Source organism: Oncorhynchus mykiss, chromosome 6, assembly GCF_057628025.1.
Source record: "Oncorhynchus mykiss isolate SJ-2025 chromosome 6, ASM5762802v1, whole genome shotgun sequence".
Taxonomy (NCBI): Eukaryota; Metazoa; Chordata; class Actinopteri; order Salmoniformes; family Salmonidae; genus Oncorhynchus; species Oncorhynchus mykiss.
In genome coordinates, this window is record NC_143027.1 from 53,803,711 (window position 1) to 53,817,939 (window position 14,229).

The window sequence follows — 14,229 nt, forward strand, 5'->3', positions numbered from 1 at the left end:
GCAGAAGAAAGTGACAAGAGGGGCCAAGAGGCCAGAGGACAAGTGCAGAGAAAAGAAAGGATGAATGCACAGATCAAGCAAAGAGAGACAGAGAGAGAGGAGCCCAATGGGACTGAGCTATCTGCCACTTCACTGCTTCTCGACATCCTCATGAGCACCCCCCCAAAATTCTCATCAATACAGTATCCCCAGCCACTTACCGCCAAGCGCTGACACACACGCACGTACACACACACACACCATTGACGTCACTAGAGCCCCGAACTATTTTGTATCAGCCCGGAGTCTTTTGCCCCGCTGGGATGGTGTAAAACAAACTAGGCGACACTGCATTACACACCGCAATGAATACTCCAATCATGGGCCCTGGCTTGGCCTGCCCTGACTTTTTAGTACTGCTAAAACCAGCAATTATGTGTACAGTGGCACTTTAGGAGGCAGAGTAAAGTGGTTTTCCAAAAGTAATTTTTTGATTAGTCCAAAGAAATCGCTTGGGTGACTGTTCATTCTCTGAGGGAGCACAAATATGAGAAGGGGAACTGGAAGTAAACTTTGTTAGCTTGCTACTTGTCACGCCCTTAGAGATCCTTAGATATCTTTTTTATGTCTCTATTTGGTTTGGTCAGGGTGTGATTTGGGGTGGGTGTTCTGTGTTCTATTATTTGTATTTCTATGTTTTGGCCGGGTAGGGTTCTCAATCAGGGACAGCTGTCTATCGTTGTCTCTGATTGAAAACCACACTTAGGTAGCCCTTTTCCCACCTGTCTTTGTGGGAAGTTGACTTTGTTTATGGCACGTAGCCTTGAGCATCACGGTTTGTTTTGTAGTGTTTATTGTTTTGTTCAGCGTCTTTTCTAAAATAAAGGAATATATACGCTCACCACGCTGCACCTTGGTCCTCTTCCTTCAACAGCCGTGACACTACTACTATAGCACATTTTGTTAGCCCAAGACTATATTATTCAGAGTTATTGACCTCACAGTAAGCCAGATTCGAGTAACTTACATTTCAACATGTTGACTCAAAAGCTGCACTGACCGATAACATCAAGCTACTTAACTAATGTTTGGGACTACCCAGTCTAGCTAGTAGTGCTGCTAAGATTAGCTACCTAGCACAATTTACGAGCAGGGTTTTGATTACAGTACAGTAGATAACGGGACACTGAATCCAACAGCTGGAGCTCTGTACACCACCTGACAATTACTGTCCAAATATGCAAAATAATGCTAATAAAGCTAGCTAACTTAAGGCTAACACGATGTTAGCCACTGTTGGTAATGACAACGTCCGCTCAATTAGCTACTGTAGCTATCTGCTGAAAAAAACAAAGCTGGATAGCCTAGTATTTTTTCCATCCAATTTATAGAAGATGGACATACGGAATTTCTTTTTCAGAAAGAGGGCGAGAGATGTAGCTCAGCAAACACAGATGGTGGTGGTATTTGCAGGAGTAAGTTAACCTCTTGTAGCTAGGGGGCACTATTTTTTTGTTTGGAAAAATAATGTTCCCAAAGTAAACAGCCTATTTCTCAGGACCAGATGCTAGAATATGCATATAATTGACAGATTGGGATAGAAAACACTCTAACGTTTCCATAACTGTCAAAATATTGTCTGTGAGTATAACAGAACTGATATTGCAGGCGAAACCCTGAGGAAAGTCCAATCAGGAAGTGCCTCTTATTTTGAAACCCTTCTGTTCCTTTGCATGCCTATCTTCCATTTAAAGGGATATCAACCAGATTACTTTTTCTCTGGCTTCCCTAAGGTGTCAACAGTCTTTAGACATAGTTTCAGGCTTTTATTTTGAAAAATGAGCGTGAAAGATCACAGAGGTGGGGGCTCTCAGAGTGAGAGACAAAATGGGGCTCAGTAGTGTGTGTGGCCTCCACGTGCCTGTATGACCTCCCTACAACGCCTGGGCATGCTCCTGATGAGGTGGCAGATGGTCTCCTGAGGGATCTCCTCCCAGACCTGGACTAAAGCATCCGCCAACTCCTGGACAGTCTGTGGTGCAACGTGGCGTTGGTGGATGGAGCGAGACATTATGTCCCAGATGTGCTCAATTGGATTCAGGTCTGGGGAACAGGTGGGCCAGTCCATAGCATCAATGCCTTCCTCTTGCAGGAACTACTGACACACTCCAGCCACATGAGGTCTAGCATTGTCTTGCATTAGGAGGAACCCAGGGCCAACCGCACCAGCATATGGTCTCACAAGGGGTCTGAGGATCTCATCTCGGTACCTAATGGCAGTCAGGCTACCTCTGGCGAGCACACACAAGCACAAAGAAATGCCACCCCACACCATGACTGACTCACCGCCAAACAGGTCATGCTGGAGGATGTAGCAGGTAGCAGAACGTTCTCCACGGCGTCTCCAGACTCTGTCACGTCTGTCACATGTGCTCAGTATGAACCTGCTTTCATCTGTGAAGAGCACAGGGCGCCAGTGTCGAATTTTCCAATCTTGGTGTTCTCTGGCAAATGCCAAACGTCCTGCACTGTGTTGGGCTGTAAGCACAACCCCCACCTGTGGACGTCGGGCCCTCATACCACCCTCATGGAGTCTGTTTCTGACCGTTTGAGCAGACACATGCACATTTGTGGCCTGCTGGAGGTCATTTTGCAGGACTCTGGCAGTGCTCCTCCTGCTCCTCCTTGCACAAAGGCGGAGGTAGCGGTCCTGCTGCTGGGTTGTTGCCCTCCTACGGCCTCCTCCACGTCTCCTGATGTACTGGCCTGTCTCCTGGTAGCGCCTCCATGCTCTGGACACTACGCTGACAGACACAGCAAACCTTCTTGCCACAGCTCGCATTGATGTTCAACTGTTAGACACGGAATCTAAAACAAAAATCCAGAAATTCACTGTGTGATTTTTAAGTAATTAATTAGCATTTTATTGCAAATCCCTCCTGTTCTCCACTCATTGCCTTTATTAACTGCGCCTGTTTGAACTCGTTACCTGTATAAAAGACACCTGTCCACACACTCAATCAAACAAACTCCAACCTCTCCACAATGGCCAAGACCAGAGAGGGTGTACGGACATCAGGGATACAATTGTAGACCTGCACAAGGCTGGGATGGGCTACAGGACAATAGGCAAGCAGCTTGGTGAGAAGGCAACAACTTTTGGCGCAATTATTAGAAAATGGAAGAAGTTCAAGATGACGGTCAATCACCCTCGGTCTGGGGCTCCATGCAAGATCTCACCTCGTGGGGCATCAATGATCATGAGGAAGGTGAGGGATCAGCCCAGAACTACACGGCAGGACCTGGTCAATGACCTGAAGAGAGCTGGGACCACAGTCTCAAAGAAAACCATTAGTAACACACTACGCCGTCATGGATTAAAATCCTGCAGCGCACGCAAGGTCCCCCTAATCAAGCCAGCACATGTCCTGGCCCGTCTGAAGTTTGCCAATGACCATCTGGATGATCCAGAGGAGGAATGGGAGAAGGTCATGTGGTCTGATGAGACAAAAATAGAGCTTTTTGGTCTAAACTGCACTCGCTGTGTTTGGAGGAAGAAGAAGCATTAGTACAACCCCAAGAACACCATCCCAACCGTGAAGGATGGAGGTGGAAACATCATTCTTTGGGGATGCTTTTCTGCAAAGGGGACAGGACGACTGCACCACATTGAGGGGAGGATGGATGGGGCCATGTATCGCGAGATCTTGGCCAAGAACCTCCTTCCCTCAGTAAGAGCATTGAAGATGGGTCGTGGCTGGGTCTTCCAGCATGACAACGACCCGAAACACACAGCCAGGGCAACTAAGGAGTGGATCGGTAAGAAGCATCTCAAGGTCCTGGAGTGGCCTAGCCAGTCTCCAGGCCTGAACCCAATAGAAAATCCTTGGAGGGAGCTGAAAGTCCGTATTGCCCAACGACAGCCCCGAAACCTGAAGGATCTGGAGAAGGTCTGTATGGAGGAGTGAGCCAAAATCCCTGCTGCAGTGTGTGCAAACCTGGTCAAGAACTACAGGAAACGTAGTTTCTCTGTAATTGCAAACAAAGGTTTCTGTACCAAATATTAAGTTCTGCTTTTCTGATGTATCAAATACTCATGTCATGCAATAAAATGCAAATGAATTACTTAAAAATCATACAACGTGATTTTCTGGATTTTTGTTTTAAATTCCGTCTCTCACAGTTGAAGTGTACCTATGATTAAAAAAAATACAGACCTCTACACGCTTTGTAAGTAGGAAAACCTGCAAAATCTGCAGTGTATCAAATGCTTGTTCTCCCCACTGTAGATGGGTTGGCTTACAACATCACAAAAACAATTCAGATTGTTTAATTGTAACATGTATAGAGGTTGCAGGTGTGATTGCAGGGCACAGTGAAAATCGTAGGCTTCGAACTCCAACACGCAGGACTAGTGAAATTAAATAATAAAAATGGTAATAAAAACAATATAAATAGAAATAGCACTATATACAGTTGAAGTCAGAAGTTTACATACAGTTTAGCCAACTACATTTAAACTCAGTTTATCACAATTCCTGACATATAATCCTAGTAAAAATACCATGTCTTAGGTCAGTTAGGATCAACATTTTATTTTAAGAATGCTTTTATTTGTTTTATCACATTCCCAGTGGGTCAGAAGTATCCATACACTCAATGAGTATTTGGTAGCATTGCCTTTAATTTGTTTAACTTGGGTCAAACATTTCAGGTAGCCTTCTACAAGCTTCCCACAATAAGTTGGGTGAATTTTGGCCCATTCCTCCTGACAGAGCTGGTGTAACTGAGTGAGGTTTGTAGGCCTCCTTGCTCTCACACGCTTTTTCAGTTCTGCCCACAAATATTTGACAGGATTGAGGTCAGGGCTTTGTGATAGCCACTCCAAAACCTTGACTTTCTTGTCCTTAAGCCATTTTGCCACAACTTTGGAAGTATGCTTGGGGTCATTGTCCATTTGGAAGACCCATTTGCGACCAAGCTTTACCTTCCTGACTGATGTCTTGAGATGTTGCTTCAATATATCCACGTAATTTTACTACCTCATGATGCATCTATTTTGTGAATTGCACCAGTCTCTCCTGCAGCAAGGACCCCCACAACATGATGCTGCCACCCCCGTGCTTCACAGTTGGGATGGTGTTCTTCAGCTTGCAAGGCTCCCCCTTTTTCCTCCAAACATAATGATGGTCATTATTGCCAAACAGTTCTATTTTTGTTTCATCAGACCAGATGACATTTCTCCAAAAAGTATGATCTTTGTCCCAATGTGCATTTGCAAAATGATGTTCTACAGATGGTGCTCCTGTAGAACACTGTGAGGGCCCTCGGGGAAAGGCTGAATTTCTTGTTGTATCTTCTTCACTACGGTGTGTCTGAGATGTGTACGCCAAGGAATTTTACATTATTTACCGTCTCCACGGCGGCCCCGTTGATGAGGATTGGGGCGTGTCCAGCCTGCTTCCTCCTAAGTCCACAATGCGCCCCTTTGTTTTGCTAACGTTGAGGGAGAGGTTGTTTACCTCCTCCCTGTAGGTTGTCTCATCATTATTGGTGATCAGGCCTACTACAGTTGTGTCTTCAGTGAACTTGATGATGGAGTTGGAACTGTGTGAGGCCCCACAGTCATGGGTATACAGAGAATGCAGGAGGGGACAGAGGACGCACCCTTGTGTGGCCCCCGGGTTGAGGATCGGTGTCGAGGAGGTAATGATATCTACCACCACCACCTGGGGTTGGCCCATTGTCATCGGGTCATTGTGCTTGAATCTTGAGAAAAAGGTGTTTAACTTGGCTTGTAGGTGGCTGGCTTTCTTTTAGTAATCCATGATCGTTAGGAGCCTTTGCCACATACGCCTTGTGTCCGACCCATTGAATTACTCCTCCACTTTGTCTCTATACTTGTTTTTCGCCATCTTGGTCGATCTGTGTAATTCATATTCGTACTGTTTAACCAAATTATTGTCCCCGGTCACCTTGCCCTGTTTATAAGCAGCATCTCTCTCTTTCAGTTTTCCTACAAGACTGCTATCAATCCACGGTTTTTGATTCGGGTCAGTTTTGAAAGATACTATCGGTATCACATAATTTGTGACTCGTTTCAGGAAACTAGGTGTATGTCGCATGTCACTACTTTACAAGAAAGCCATTTGATGTGCCTTAATAACAAACTTGTGTGCCATCTGTAAATATGAATAAAATTGTTAAATTACGAGCCTAGTTGGTTTAGCCATGGAACAAGTGAGCAACCTTCCTGCTAGCCATGTTTGGCTGAGATAATGAGTGGGCTGGACATGCCGAGAGATGAGTTTGAATTGGTCTGCCATGTAGCACACTTCTTTCTATAATATAAGCTGGTCAGTATGTGTAGATAATCCTTTCTAATGCAGCATTTTTGAAAGATATCACATAGTAGAACTGCATAAGTGTTGCTCTCCACTTTCTGGAGGACCGAGTTTTAAAATCAGTGGAATTACAGTATGATAGCTAAGGAGATGGGGAAAATTCTGCCGTTTGATTGCAAAAATGCAGACGGAGTCAAAGAGAACACACACAGAAGGCTCCGGATTACATCTTCCAACTAAGGGCAACCATGGCATCTGTGACAGAGGGTGAAGCCTCCATCCATGTATACGTTAAGAGAGTCTAGATAGCTACATTTTCAGATATTACACTTTTCTATTTTTGTCAGAAAGTCGTTTTCATTTCAAGTTCAAGTGTACTGTTAGCTAGCTAACGTTACATGTATGAGCTGTGTAGTAATATTATTCGTATCTCAGAGACATTTGATTTGCTAGTTATAGCCGAATGTTAGCTAGCTAACATTGAACATGGTTGGTTAGCGACCGCCAGATTCATGCAGGGTAGCATTATGAGTTGGGATTGTGGTTTATTGTTTAACTACCTAGCTACATGCCTAAACAAAAGACTTCACAATGAAAGTAACAATTTCAATAGAATGTTTATGATGTCACTATGACAACTTGTAAATTCGCTCTGGCTATCTACTCTGACTTCAGAGAACTCTCGTCTGAGTGTTGCAGAGCGCAGAATAACTGATGAATTTACGAACGCTCAACACCCATTGAATATGGCCAGTGTCAGTAAACGTTGGCAAAATATTTATTTTTGTTAAATTGTTGCCAGCAGCACAGTTGCAATGCTCTGGATAACATTAAACAGCCTAACCAGCTCTGCTAGGGCGAATAAAATGGTCAGAGTGAGCTGCTCTCTCCTTTGTGTCTTGAAGTAGCTAGCAAGCTAGCCAACGTTAGCCAGTTAGCTTGGGTAACTGCTGTTGTTAAGTCAGAATGCCTGGATCAACCCTACTTTCGGCCAGATCGTCCAGTGTGCACTCTGAATGCTCTGAGAGCAAAACGCTCTGAATTTACAAACGGCCAATCTGACAACACTCCTGTTTTATAGAATTGATCGGGTTACTACTTGAAACCAACAAACGCCCCATAATATCTGGCCCTCTGCACTCCCTAAATCGCTGCATTGAACGGTCCAGCAGACTTTTAGCCCTCCATAACTGTCTACGAGACTATTGCAGCTCTGTGGGTGTAATATTTATTGACAATTTTGATACCATCTAGAAACAAAGCTTGTATTATGAGGATGGGATCCATCCAAATCATTTGGGTTCCTGGATCCACTCACAGCATTGTAAGGCTGCGTTGAGACAATGACTTATCAATGACCCAAGCCCAACTTCTTTAATCCCTACCATTGTGTCGCTGAGTTGTCATTATGCTTCAGCAAATGCACATTATCCCAGCGGCGTTAGAAGACAATGTAAGTAACCAAATGTATATCCCTCTTACTGCCCTGGATGCCTCTGCTGACCCTACAGCTATTGTACGCAGTAATCATATGCCTATGAACCAGTTATACAGTTAGCACTGAGGTGGTGTGCCCTAGCAGGAAGTCCACTGTGTGCAGCTCACCCTGCACTAACATAAAACACCTGAGCATGCTAAGTTTCCCAGTAAAGCAAGAAAAACAATCAAAGCATTCCAGAAAAGTGTTAAAAATAGCCCACATTAACATATGTAAATTAAGAAACAAGGTTCATGAAATCAATCATTTGCTAGTGACAGATGACATTTATATTCTGACAATCTCTGAAACTCACTTAGATAATACCTTTGATACAGTGTTAGCAATACATGGTTATAAGATACAGAAGATACAGAACTAACTAAAAGGTGGAGGTGTGGCTGTTTATATTCAGAACCACATTCCTGTAAAGCTTAGAGAGGATCTCATGTTAAAAACTGTTGAAGTAATATGGCTACAGGTTCATCTGCCTCACCTAAAGCTCATTCTGGTGGGAAGCTGCTATAGGCCACCAAGTGCTAACAGTCAATATGTCAAATGCTTGATAATGTATGTGCTATCAATAGAGAAGTATATTTTCTGGGTGATTTCAATATTGACTGGCTATCATCAGGCTGCCCACTCCAGAGAGAACTTCAAACGGTAACCCTGTTCAGGTTGTCAATCAACCTGCCAGGGTAGTTACAAACAGCACAGGAATGAAATCATCAACATGTATTGATCACATCTTTACTAATGCTGCAGAAATTTGTTTGAAAGCAGGAAAACCAAAGTTCCAAAGGCTGGGCCTAATATAGTGTATAAGAGGTCATACAAGAAGTTTTGGAGCGATTCCAATGTTGTTGTAAAGAATATTTGTTGGTCCGTGATGTGTAATGGGAAACGGAAGGGAAAGAGGGATACCTAGTCAGTTGTACAATTGAATGCATTAATTTAACCCAACACCTCTGAATCAGAGAGGCTAACACCGACATTCACGTCATCGGTGGCCGGGGAACAGTGGGTTGCTGCCTTGCACTGCCTTGCTCAGGGGCAGAATGGCAGATTTTTACCTTGTCAGCGTTCGGTTACTGGCCCAACGCTCCTCTCTGCTGCCCCATGAGGAGCAACCAGACGCTGCACTTGACACATTTCTGAAATTGCTTATCCCAGTTACCAATAAGCATGCACACATTAAGAAAATGACTGTAAAAACTGTTAAATCATTGTGGATTGATGAGGAATTAAAACACATTTTGGTTGAGAGGGCTAAGGCAAAAGAAAAGGGAAATAGGTCTGGCTGTACAACTGATTGGCAAACATACTGCAAATTGAGAAATAGTGACTAAACTGAATAAAAAGAAGAAGAAACTACACTATGAAACAAAGATAAATGACAAAGAATGATAGTAAAAAGCTTTGGAGCACCTTAAATGAGATTTTGGGCAAAAAGGCAAACTCCGCTCCATCATTCATTGAATCAGATGGCTCATTCCTCACAAAACTCACTGTTATTGCCAACTACTTTAATGATTTTTTTCATTGGCAAGATTAGCAAATTTAGGCATGACATGCCAGCAACAAACGCTGACACTACACATCCAAGTATATCTGACCAAATTATGAAAGACAAGAATTGTAATTTTCAATTCCATAAAGTAAGCGTGGAAGAGGTGAAAATTATTGTTGTCTATCAACAATGACAAGCCTCTGGGGTCTGACAACTTGGATGGAAAATTACTGAGGATAATAAGCGGACGATATTGCCACTCCTATTTGTCATATCTTAAATTTAAGCCTACTAGAAAGTGTGTGCCCTCAGGCCTGGAGGGAAGCAAAAGATATTCCACTATCTAAGGATAGTAAAGCCCCCTTTATTGGCTCAAATAACCGACCAATCAGCCTGTTACCAACCCTTTGTAAACTTTTGAAAAAATTGTGTTTGACCAGATTCAATTCTATTTTACAGTAAACAAATCGAAAACAGGCTTTCACCCACACTTAGCACGCTTATAGGGAAGGACATTCAACAAGCCCCGCACTTACACAAATGACTGATGATTGGCTGAGAAAAATGTATGATAAAAAGAATAGTGGTGCTGTTTTGTTCGACATCAGTTTGGATTTGACATTATCGATCATAGTCTGCTGCTGGAAAAACATATGTGATATGGCTTTACACCCCCTGCTATATTGTGGATAAATAGTTACCGGTCTAACGGAACACAGAGGGTGATCTTTAACGGAAGCCTCAAACAAAATCCAGGTAGAATCAGGCCCCTTAGTTTTTTCAGTCTTTACTAACGACATGCCAGTCTATGTATGCGGATGACTTAACACTATACACGTCAGCTACCACAGCGACTGAAATGACAGCAACACTTAACAAAGAGCTGCAGTTAGTTTCAGAATGGGTGGCAAGGAATAAGTTAGTCCTAAATATTTCAAAAACTAAAAGCACTGTATTTAGGACAAATCATTCATTAAACCTCAACCAAATCTTGTAATGGATAATGTGGTAATTGAAGAAGTTGAAGAGACTAAACTGCTTGGAGTAACCCTGAATTGTAAACTGTCATGGTCAAAACATATTGATACAACAGTAGCTAGTCTGTCTATAATAAATCGCTACTCTGCATTCTTAACAGCACTATCAACAAGGCAGGTCCTACAGGCCTTAGCTTTGTCGCACCTGGACTACTGTTCAGTCGTGTGGTCAGGTACCACAAAAAGGGACTTTGGAAAATTTGGAAAATTGTAATTGGCTCAGAACAGGGCAGCACGGCTGGCCCTTGGATGTACACAGAGAGCTAACATTAATAATATGCATTTCAATCTCTCTTGGCTCAAAGTGAAGGAGAGATTGACTTCATCACTACTTGTATTTGTGAATGCACCGAACTGTTTGAACTACTGGCACACAGCTTGGACAACCATGCATACCCCACAGTCCCCAAGTCCAGAACAGACTATGGGAGGCGCACAGTACTAGATAAAGCCATGACTACATGGAACTGTATTCCACATCAAGTAACTCATGCAAGCAGTAAAATTAGATTTAAAAAACACATCAAAATACACATTATGGAACAGCGGGGACACATGCATACAAACACACAATAACATACGCACTATACACACACGTACACATGGATTTTGTATTGTAGATATGTGGTAGTAGAGTAGGGGCCTGAGGGCACAAACTTAATATGTTGTGAAAGCATTGTAAAAAGGAATAACTGCCTTAATTTTGCTGGACCCCAGGAAGAGTAGCTTCTGGGGATCCACAATAAATACGAATATTCCTCTGCAGCTCCACGGAGGCCAAACAGCTTATTTCCATGAACCCCTGTGAGCTATGCTGTGTAAAAAAAAATCACCACAATCACACACAAAGTGAAAGCACATGTGCCACTGATCCCTCCAATTAGAGCGTTCACACCCCGCAGAGGCAGTTGTTGATGAGGTCAGAAGTGGATCCCCTTCTCCCTTTTCTTCTTCCCCACCTCTTTCTTGCTCTATTCATCTTGCATCTTTCTTCTGTCTCCCATTTCCCACTCCCCTCTCTTTTTCTTCCGTCTCCACTCATCCTATGTCTGTATTCCCCTCACCACTGGTACTCTTGTTCTCTCTCTATTTCCCTCTTCCATCTGTCTAATCTCTCCCTTCTCCCTTTCCCTTTCTCTCTCTCAAAACTGTCATATAGGGCTACATACAGTTGAAGTCGGAAGTTTACATGCACCTTAGCCAGATACATTTAAACTCTGTTTTTCACAATTCCTGACATTTAATCCAGGTAAAAATGCACTGTCTTGGGTCAGTTAGGATCACCACTTTATTTTAAAAATGTGAAATGTCAGAATAATAGTAGAGAGAATTATTTATTTCAGCTTTTATTTCTTTCATCACATTCCCAGTGGGTCAGAAGTTTACATACACTCAAATTGTATTTGGTAGCAATGCCTTTAAATTCTATAACTTGTGTCAAACGTTTTTGGGTAGCCTTCCACAAGCTTCCCACAATAAGTTGGGTGAATTTTGGCCCATTCAGAGCTGGTGTAACTGAGTCAGGTTTGTAGGCCTCCTTGCTCGCACATGCTTTTTCACGTCTGCCCACAAATTTTCTATGGGATTGAGGTCAGGGCGTTGAGATGGCCATTCGAATGCCTTGACTTTGTTGTCCTTAAGCCATTTTGCCACAACTTTAGAAGTATGCTTGGGGTCATTGTCCATTTGGAAGACCCATTTGCGACCAAGCTTTAACTGATGTCTTGAGATGTTGCTTCAATATATCCACATAATTTTCCTACCTCATGATGCCATCTATTTTGTGAAGTGCACCAGTCCCTCCTGCAGCAAAGCACCCCCACAATATGATGCTGCCACCCCAGTGCTTCACGGTTGGGATGGTGTTCTTCGGCTTGCAAGCGTTCCCCTATTTCCTCCAAACATAATGCTGGTCATTATGGCCAAACAGTTCTATTTTTGTTTCATCAGACCAGGGGACATTTCTCCAAAAAGTACGATCTTTGTCCCCATGTGCAGTTGCAAACCGTAGTCTGGCTTTTTAATGGCGGTTTTGAAGCAGTGGCTTCTTCCTTGCTGAGCGGCCTTTCAGGTTATGTCGATATAGGACTTGTTTTACTGTGGATATATATACTTTTGTACCTGTTTCCTCCAGCATCTTCACAATGTCCTTTGCTGTTGTTCTAGGATTGATGTGCACTTTTCGCACCAAAGTACGTTCATCTCTAGAAGACAGAACGCATCTCCTTCCTCAGCGGTATGACGGCTGCGTGGTCCCATGGTGTTTATACTTGAGTACTATTGTTTGTACAGATGAACGTAGTACCTTCAGGCATTTGGAAATTGCTCCCAAGGATGAACCAGTTGTGGAGGTCTACATATTTTTTTCTGAGGTCTTGGCTGATTTCTTTTGATTTTTCCATGATGTCAAGCAAAGAGGCACTGAGTTTGAAGGTAGGCCTTGAAATACATCCACAGGTACACCTCCAATTGACTCAAATTATGTCAATTAGTCTATCAGAAGCTTCTAAAGCCATTACATAATTTTCTGGAATTTTCCAAGTTGTTTAAAGGCACAGTCAACTTAGTGTATGTAAACTTCTGACCTACTGGAATTGTGATACAGTGAATTATAAGTTAAATAATCTGTCTAAACAATTGTTGGAAAAATAACTTGTGTCATGCACAAAGTAGATGTCCTAACTGATTTACCAAAACTATAGTTATCAAGAAATTTGTGAAGTGCTTGAGAAACAAGTTTTAATGACTCCAACCTAAGTGTGTGTAAACTTCCGACTTCAACTGTATGTGCCCCCTGTTCCCCATTATCCTTGTAGATTATTGTTCCATGTCCTGTGCTCTGTTGTATCAGCTTTTGTGTTACTGTGTTAGTGTGCACTTGTTTTTACGGGTCTCATCCCATGTATTTATTAGAGGTTTACACATCGCTCTTTGTTTTGGGTTACAGCGCTGTGTTACGTCATGAACATGATGGGGACGAAGCCCAAAACAAACATATGTGTATATATATATACATATATATGCTTTCACTATATATATATATATATATATATATATATATATATATATATATATATATATATATATATATATATATATATATATATATATATATATATATACACATGTTTGTTTTGGGCTTCGTCCCTATCATGTTCATGACGTACTCTATTTTGGGTAGAGAAATGAAACCCCCTAATCGTATTCCTGAGCCTGCCTCCTATCATGATACAATGTGACAGAATAATCAACCTATCTAATGGAGACAGAAATATGTGGAGTGGTTGAAAAACTAGTTTTAATGACTCCAACCTAAGTGTACATCAACTTCCGACTTCAACTGTATATACAAATAATGATGGATTGGATTCATATGGCATTTAAATATAGCACATATAGAAATATTTTGTCACCAGTTCACAGCAAGTTTCACACTACAGAGCAGTTATGTCACCTCCTCCACCACCCATAACCAAAATGTATGAAACATGGAATCCCCTACCTAGGCAGTCTACCTTGCTCTGTTGCCCCCAACCTAAAAAAAAGTTTGGCTTCTATTGGTTTCAATTTACAATATTGGTGCCAGAGGGCCTGATGGTGCTTCGTGGCCTGCGTGGAAATCAAACTTGGGAGAAGACTGGCAACCACAACAACACACACAAGGCCCTTTTAAAATCAACGATGCGGAGAACGCGGATGGAATTACGTATTCCAGAAATTAAAATGGAATTCAACAATATAAAAAAAACGATTTAAACTTAGGAGGAAATCAACTAAATGTATTGCTCCACAATGAAATAGGTTAGCCAGCCTGCCAGCTTAGTCTGCCACTAGCACAGTCAGTGTTGTCAGCTCAGCTATCCCCATTGTCAGTCTGTGCCT

The 14,229-nt window shown here is 42.5% G+C and overlaps 1 protein-coding gene across 1 annotated transcript in view; it reads right to left on the reverse strand.

The window, feature by feature from the left end:
* LOC110526924 (sodium- and chloride-dependent glycine transporter 2-like) overlaps positions 1 to 14,229 on the reverse strand; it is a 61,088-nt gene that overhangs the window by 21,608 nt on the left and 25,251 nt on the right. The window lies entirely within an intron of this gene.